Here is an 8,745-nt window from a genome sequence, read left to right on the forward strand (position 1 = left end):
ACTTTTGTTTTGCTGGCCTGATATCTGTGAAGTCGCCACCTTTAAATGCCTGTAAGTTTGGTTAGAGCTGATCGCCTGTGTTTTCTTAAAGAATTCCTTCGTGCCAGTTTGAATTATCCTGGACAATGGAAAATCCACTCAGCATGTTCTGTTGTATCCTACTCAAATTGCCTGGCACGTGCTTCAGAGACAGGGAGTCTTTACAAGCTGCACCTACAACATACATTCAGGTATACTCCGATCACTAGACAAAAGCAAAAACAAACAAACAAAAAAACAATTTCTCATGCATAATAGGAAAGATTGAGGCTGTATCTATGGCTCCATCAGGGTGTTGCACCCTGGGCTCGGTACCGAGCAACACGCAGAGGAGAAATGCCCGGCTGTGGCGAGTGAACTCTGCAGATATGGAGGCAGCTAAGGAGAAACTTCACAACTGGAGAAAGATGGAGTGTCTGAAAGAGCATCTAGTGAACCCGGTGCAGAAGTTTTAAATACAAGATTGACTTTGCTGCTCGTGATACATTTTGAATCTTTCTTTATAGAAAAGGGAAATCTGGAGATTATGAAAACATTGGATCTTTCACAAGGATGCCAATGGGATGCTCTGATTTGATAGTTATGTAAAATCAAAAGGGCCTGTGCATTTTATTTGAATTGCATCCCAGTAAGACAGAGATGTCCTGGTAAGGAGACCATGGACAGGTCTCCTGGGCAGGTCCTGCAGTCCATCGTGCTGCACAAAGGCCGGGAGGCTCCTTCGCTGCACCCTGCACGCGCCATTTCCCTCTCTGCCTCGGTGCTGCCTTGGCATGCCACAGCACCAGCCGCTCTGCGCTCGCTGCTCAAAGCTGGCCTGTTCCTATATCAGACGCATCATCCATCATGTTGGCAATGAGTCTTTTCAAGTGTTTCCAGAGTTTAATGCTTACAAGGCCAGATGCAAAGTCCACTGCAAGGCATTAGCTCCCAGCACTCCCCAAATTACTGAGCCTCTGTTCACCTCCGCTTTCTTTTTATCTTCTAGTATTTCACGAGAGAGAAGAGGAGGAGGAAGGAGAGGATCATTTTGAAGGATGACAGGGTAGCTGTTTGGTGTACCTCGGCCAGCTTTTCTCAAACTCTCAGCACTCAGCCTCATTTTTCCCTGAGCATCAGGAGGTTCATGTTACCTTCCTATCTGGTAGGGTTGTAATGTGCCGTGGATGTCCTCCGAGCAGGTCCCATTTTTCTAGCACAAGCAAAAAAGCCAAACTCCAGCTATTTCCACGAGGGAGTTTTATTTTGTGTTGCTTTGTTTCCTTTTGCTTGGAAGGTGCTTTTCATCTGTGGCACTAAAACCCTGTTTGGAGAGCCTTGGAGGTGGCCACAACCATGGGGACGCTGCCCCTGCACGGCCCTCGCCACCACATCAGCAGCAAGCGGTCCACCCCGATCAACCGGATCAACCCTCGCTGCCCCAAAATGCAGTTGAAGTGGCACAGTGTGGCACACCTGGAAATGCAAAACGCCTGCTGGTGCCCAACGCTGGCAATGTTCTGTGCGCCCCGGGGCTGCCTGGGGACTCTGCCTGCCCTAGGACAGGTCTCAGAGCAGCTACGAAGCTGGCCCTGCCTCACTCTTTTTCGCCATTAACCCACCCTCAGTGTCCCACACACTGTGGGAAGCAACAGCATCTTTTAACCTCTCGGCAAAATATACATGTATATATATATATATATATATATATGCCAGCACAAGGAGTGACTTAAAAACTGCCAGGTTGGCCTTTGCATTGAAATATCTTTGATAGGATACGGAAGGGGGAACGTAGGTCTGTTAATGTGCAAAGGGCTGTCCTGACAAAGTGCTGTGTTTTCCACTGATAGGATAAGACCAGATAGGAGATAGGCAAAGGCTGAAGATCCAGAACTGCCTTATTTTATTTTAATCAGGCTGAAGCTTGCAGGAGGGATTTGAATAAAATACAAAAGCAGCAACAGTGAGGAGGGGCCAAGCTTGGACAGGCCGTGCAGTCCCAAAGCTATCCCAGGGCTTTCGAGCGCAGCAAAGTCTCCATTTTGGTGTTGTTTGGTTCCGTTCATGGACTCTCTTCCAACGCCCAAGCTTTCCTCTGCATCAGCACCGTGTAGTGATGGTGGCCACGGAGGAGAGGGGAAATGACCAGGGCGTGCTGTGGTCGTGCCCAGCCCTCGCTTTGTATGCACTGCACTGAATGAGAATAGCCTTGGTTTATAACATCACGAGCGTACAACGAAGTGGGAAAAAGCTGAAACACCTCAGAGGAAGGATGGCTGAAAGAGGGGATCCTTGTTAGCACATGAATCATAGCTGTAGGAAACGACATTTGTCCACAGTATGGATAACGGTCCTTCCTTAGCTGGCTACTAATGATTAACTTTGAAAAATTCAGCTGCTTCTTGTTATTAATGTTCTCCCTTACAGCCTTGTATTTCAGAGTGAAATAAATTTGGGTTGTTTTCAGATTTATCTTCCGCTGGCTTCTCCTCAAGGTGTTAAAGATGAAAAGTGGGTTGCAAACAAAGAAGAAATTTTGCATATACCTATAATAAAATGATTTAATGGAAATATGATTCCCAAACCATAGAAGATTTTTCTTTTCAGTTGTCGGGTTTTTATGGTTGTTGCTTGCTTTGAATAAAATCTAGTTTGGGGTTGTTTTTTTTTCCTCTGACTTGGGATGCATTAAAGTACACAACATCTGCTCAAGTTGTCTGAGCATGTGGTTTAAACCTGCCTCGAAGCAGCTGCGTTACGCGTATTTATAATGGAGAGAAGGATTACAATATAATTATGCACCACTAGTCAATAAAACAGGAATTATTGTAACAACTTCCATGTCACACAAGGGATCACATTCCAATTAAGCAGGGAGAGCACACAGTTAATCACTCTAAATGCTTTCTGCATGTTGTGCAAGGTACCAAGGGGAGCATTTAGAGGGAAAAGCTACTATCTGAAGACACCGCTTGCTTAAGGCCACTCAGAAATCACCAGGCTACCTACTTGCAGGAGGTCACAACCGTATCCATCAGAAAGGGTGGCAATTTCTCAGCTGGCCATATTTGGAGCTACTACCATGAAATGGAAGAAGTTGTAAATGCTATTATCGATTTATAGAGACAGTGATGGACTTTTGACTCATTTTTCTCTGTTTGCTGCTTGAGCAATTCCTAGAGATGTTCTGTCATCACCCAAGTTCATTTCCCTATGCTTCAAGGGAAAACTGCGCTCGTTTTCCAAAGTGTGCTCTTTTCCTATTGTGAAGCGTATCTAGCCATGGATGTGATAACTGTCATAACTGCTATTGGCTCTGGGTTAGTTTGCTGTTGCTATAATAGAAGTTCAGTCCCCTTCCAAGCACAATAAATGTTGCAACCACCAGGCCCAGAAGTCTCTGTTCTAATTAAAGGCTTTGAGTACGGATATTCCAAGAGCTGCTGAAATTCATTGGAAATGGGACAATGTAAACACCTTAGAAAATGCCTCAGTTTCCAAATGAGTTACCCGCATAAAAAAACTTAATATCTATCCTACCAGAACAGATCAGCAGTGAAGCCAGTACATTAGCCCTTACTGTACTAAGCCCCTACTGTACATTGAAAAATATGGCATATTCATTCATTCCTAATTATTACTGATCAGCAGCAGTCCAAAAACTCGGTAATTGATAGCTATTATTTTTACACCAGATTTTGCATATAGGAGTGTCTATTACTGAGTCCTGTCATATTGCACTGAATTTCATGCTATATGATGGGTTATAAGACCTAAAAATTAAAAGCTTTCCTTGCTCTGTAGCCAAAGGAGACTGCAAATATCTGATTTACTGTTTTAATGCCCTCTGTTCACAGAACTACAGAATCACAGAACGGTTGAAATTGGAAGGGACCTCTGGAGATCGTCTAGTCCAACCCCCCTGCTCAAGCAGGGCCACCTGCAGCACGTTGCCTATTGAATAATCCGTGTATGTCTCCGCCATGAGTCCTGTGCCTTCCTCTCCCTTTCCCTCTGCTGAGGGTGTCTGGGAGACTGGACAGGGGCCACCAGGGGTAATAAAATCAGTTCTATGTCCTCTGCATTACCTTCATCAAAGAATCCCTAAGGCCTTTTTGCACTCATTAATTAAACCTCACAAGCTGCCTAGGAGGTAGACACAGATTACCCACCTCAGTTCAAGCTGGAAGAGGTGAACTGGCTCATGAGAGCTCATGGAGTGAGGCCAGCACGTGCCCACCCAATCCCGCCAGGCTCCCAAGAACTCGGTGCACAGTCCTTGCAGTGGTGCCATGTTCTCCTGCATCCCATCGTGGACCACACAGGGGAATCAAGGGAGCAAAAGCAACTGAAAACTCCTGCCTATAGTCATCGCCTGCTTTCCCTCTTGCTTTTCCTAGTATCCAGAACAGAGAAAGAAAGAAAAAAAAAAGTTTAAAGGCAACATGAAACCATTCCACACTCCCAATGAGAAAATAAAAATGGATGTTGCAGGCTCATGTGTTCTATACATTTCCAAATATTTCCATCTGCTTCTGAAATTTCCATTAGGGGTTGCCAAAAAGTCTTACAGAATTGTTAACACGATGGTAAATTTAGATTCTTTTTATGGAGAGATGTTTCCCCACCCTCTTGAAAGTCTGGTATCAATTTGTTCTGTCACCGATAAGCCAAAGGTATCACTGGAGTTACCCTTTTGCCCTTCTCCTGGCTCTGCAGATGCAGTCGCCAGGATGGGGGATGATGGAGAGGGCATTTGGTGCTGTAGGGGAGGGAGGGCAGAGGCGGCAGTGCTGCATTCAGCCAGGTCTTGTTTTAGGACCTGTTCTGAGTGCACCTCTTTTTTTTGCAGCAGGAACCACAAGTTCCTCCCTTGGAGACACTCATCTCAGGTGCACGCTGTGCTCCGAGGTGCTCGCTCCCCAAGGGGAACGGGCTTCGGGGCACAGACCCAGCCGAGCTGCCACCCTCTTCCCCCTGGGTCAGCGCTATTAGCAGAGATATCTCACAAGATAAACACAGGCCGTCTGCAGCTGGGTTTCCCCTGCAGTCGTGCAACGGGCACATTAGAAACTCCTGAAGGAGAATTGGAGACTTTTCTGTTGACGCAATACTGCGCACATACCACACAGCGTCCCAGGCCCGGATTGCAGCTTCCCCGGTGTTTCTGAGCTATGGAGCCGCAGTCACAAGCCTCCTTGCACCCTTCGTGCTAGCAGGAGGCCTGAAGCCTCAGCTGCCTCCAGCCGGGCAGTGTAGCAGGAGCTTCCTGCAAATCCAGCTAGAAGGCTGCAGCTCCCTCACTGCTGGCCAGACGGGGCTGTCAGTGCTGGAAACGGACGGCTGCTCTAACTAAGAGAATGAAACGCAAGCGATGGCTTGACTCCCACCCGTGCAGAAAGCGCTCGGGCAGCTGGGCGTGCAGCTCGATGAGTTCAGAAGTCGCCACGCACCCCCCGCGGCCGCTCTCCGGCGTAGCTCCTGCAACCGAGACGACGTCATGTCGCTCGGGATGCTCCAGCGCAGTATGGGAGCCGTGTCCGTGGCTTCGCCTGCGCTGCCGGCCAAGCTGCACAGTTATCATAGGCTTTGCTCAAACCCCTTTCTGAAACGCTCCCTGCGGCGACGCTCGCCCCCCTCCCGCCGCCGCTCTTGCTCTTCGCGGAGGAGCAGCGGCCGCCGCTGCCTGCGCGGCAGCAGGCGCGTAGCGCATTGCCACCTGCGGCCGGCTCGGGAGAGAGCCGCGCTCGGGCTCCCGCCGCTCAAAGCAGCCCTGCGGGCTGGCGCCGAGGCGCTCTGCCCCCGCGGGCACTCGCCGATGCATTTTCTCAGTTCCCTCGTCCGCCTATTTTTTTTTTTTAAGAATTTTAGAACTTTTATCCAAAGGAAAACTGCAAAGAGGGACGAGCTAGGAGGAAGCATGGACGTTTACTCTGATCGCTCTCCCGGGCACTGTGGATTATTAACTACCGGAGCTGGCTGGTGCGTTTCAAATCTCACTGGTAGAAAGATGGGGTTAATGTTTTCCCGATTTTTTTTTTTATATTCCTGACAATTTTCAAAGCACAGCTTCCTCTCTTTTTGCAAAGAGCACGAGTAAACACATCTAGAAATCTGCTCTGGCATACCTCAGTTCTACAAAGACGGGCTAAGGAGGCGTGTTTAGGCTGCCATGCATTTTAAGTAGTTTTATCTTAGACTGTTAATATTTCGTAACACTGCATTTTTTAAAAAAGTATTAGTGACTATGCTCTTAGCCAGATTTTTTTTCATATTTGCATATTTGTAGGCAAAAAAAAAATCATATTTGCCTGAAGAAAACGTCAAAATTTGAACAGATGGGAGTTTTTACCAAAAGAAGACTGTTTTGCTCAGAAATCATTCCATTTCCAAAACCTCACATAAAGTTTCATATCTTTCAGCAAATCTTGGACTGGGATTATAAATTCAAAATAAAAGTACAGAAATTTCCTATATTGAGCTTATAAATGCCAGTTTATGACATTTTCTGGTGTCTTAATGAGAGCCATGTGACTCAACTTGCTTATTATAGGAAATAGCCAAAAGGCACATATTATTTTATAGGTATATTTTTAAACGTAGAACATTGATTTTTAAAATTTTAACACAAGATGTTATTATCCTTTTTTAATTAAAAATTTACTGAGGTATTTTTTTCCACTTTCACTATGCTCTGCACAGCACCTCTGTGCTAGACCAGAGAAGAAGCTCTTGTCTCCAGAGCTGTCAGTGCCCTGCAGACGTTGGCCCTGCTGTTACTCCTACTAACCTCAGAGCTTCCCAAAGCTCTGGTCACCCCTTCTCTCCCACAGTGAGCACACGCTGCATTGCTTCGTAAAGGTTTGCATGAGCGCAGCACCACTACTGTTGCTGGATAGCAATGATATCACTAAAACAAATCTGTTCTACGTAAAAACAGAACTGTCAAAGAACAGTGTGCAAAATGGCACGTAACAGCATCAGAAGGGAGCAAACCAGGGCCATCGCTAAGCCTTGCTTGTTAGATATTGCCAGTTTAGTGCTGTGGGAGGAAGAGCTCTCTGCTTCTCGCAGCTTGGTCCTTGCAGTTGTCCCCGTTGCAGCACGGTCTCAGCTTGCTCGTTCGCACTGACGATGTTGCTTCTGAATACGCAGTAATGCGCTGCAGCCTCCAGCAATCCTCCCTCTCCGGTAAAACACAGCAGATGATCCCATACACCAAAAGAACGGGAGGTCGGGCTCTGTGCAAGACAGTTTTTCTCTGCAAAGGCATCAGTGGAGAGGAACGTTAAATTCATTCGGCTCTTGGATCCTCAGGTCAGGCCTCACGTGGAAGTGATGGCACCATGGCTGTTTCTGTCTGTCTGTATGGTATTAAACATGGGCTCAGGATTCAGTGTGCAATCAAATTCATTGACCATCAGCAGTGGGTGGACGTCTTGAGGCTAGCCTAGGGAGAAAATTCACTGGGTCAGCTTCTGGAGCGATACAGAGAAGTCCTCTCTGGCCCAGGTTGGTTCATAGCAGGGAGGAACCACAGCTGAAATCTGTCCCAGCATCTCAAATCTCCATATCCTACCAAGAGATCAAAAAGTATCCCTAAGACAGTCCATATAAGCCTTCAGTGGCACCAATTTTGCTGTAAAATATTTGCATGTTTTCAATTATAAGTTAGTCCAGGCAGCCCCACAAGGCTCTTTACAGTACTTTTAAGCTTTATGAGACTGAGAATGTATAACGGATGTATTACATAGTTCTCTTAAGCATTGTGTGACAGGTCAGAAAGACACTGGGTTTACAAGAGTTAAGGACTGAGGGTTGGGAACTAATTGACATCTTCCATCTTCATGTGATCTCAGGTGGATACTTTATTTTTTGTCTTAGGAGGTTTATTTTGCTCCAGACTGATTGGATGAATTGCGTTCCCAGAGATCAGGGAGTTCAGATGGCAGAGGATCCTCTTACCAGAAGATGAAAGCCAATATAATCAACTGCATAACTTCAAAACATGCAGCTTGTTCTTGTTGGCTGCGCCTAAGTTTTCCCTGCAGAGAGGCTGTCGACAACGATTTGATATCAGTCCAGTAACAATCCCTGGTTTCTAATAATAATTTGCACTTCAGTAGAAATGTTGATGTGAGGCTCTGAGAACATTTAGCAGACGGTCATTAGTGAAGCTCTGGAGTTCTCCTGCAAGGAAGAGATAACAATTATTAGCCTTGTTTTACAGATGGTGACACCAAGGTGAGGTACTGAAAGGTGAAATAACTCTCTAATTTTCCATAATGAGCCAGTGGCAACAGGTCTATGAATGAAACCCAGGCATCCTGCTGCTATTACTCTACAAATCCTCTCTCCTTATCTCTTACGGGAAAACATGGTCAAAGAGGTGAGCCTGGAAAGCAAAAAAGCGAATGACTTAAAGGCAGGATTCATGACATATTTTTGGAAATAAGGAATTAGGTCTAAGTCAATAAATAACTGGAAAACCAGGGGGACGCAATCTGAGAGGCATGTGAAATGAGGATGGATGGAAAAGTAAGAAGATAATGGAAGGGAGGGGAAGGAAAACAGGGAGTAAATCTGACTTTTTATTTCCACTCTTGGTTTCAATCAGTGTTGTAGAATTAAAGGTTAGGGCTATGAAAGAAAGAAGAAAGCGAGCTTCATCTGTGCCTGTGAGGGTATGTCTAGTGGGTGCGGCTTCAAATACAGCGTGCCAGTAAC

Source organism: Rhea pennata, chromosome 19 (assembly GCF_028389875.1).
Source record: "Rhea pennata isolate bPtePen1 chromosome 19, bPtePen1.pri, whole genome shotgun sequence".
Classification (NCBI taxonomy): Eukaryota; Metazoa; Chordata; class Aves; order Rheiformes; family Rheidae; genus Rhea; species Rhea pennata.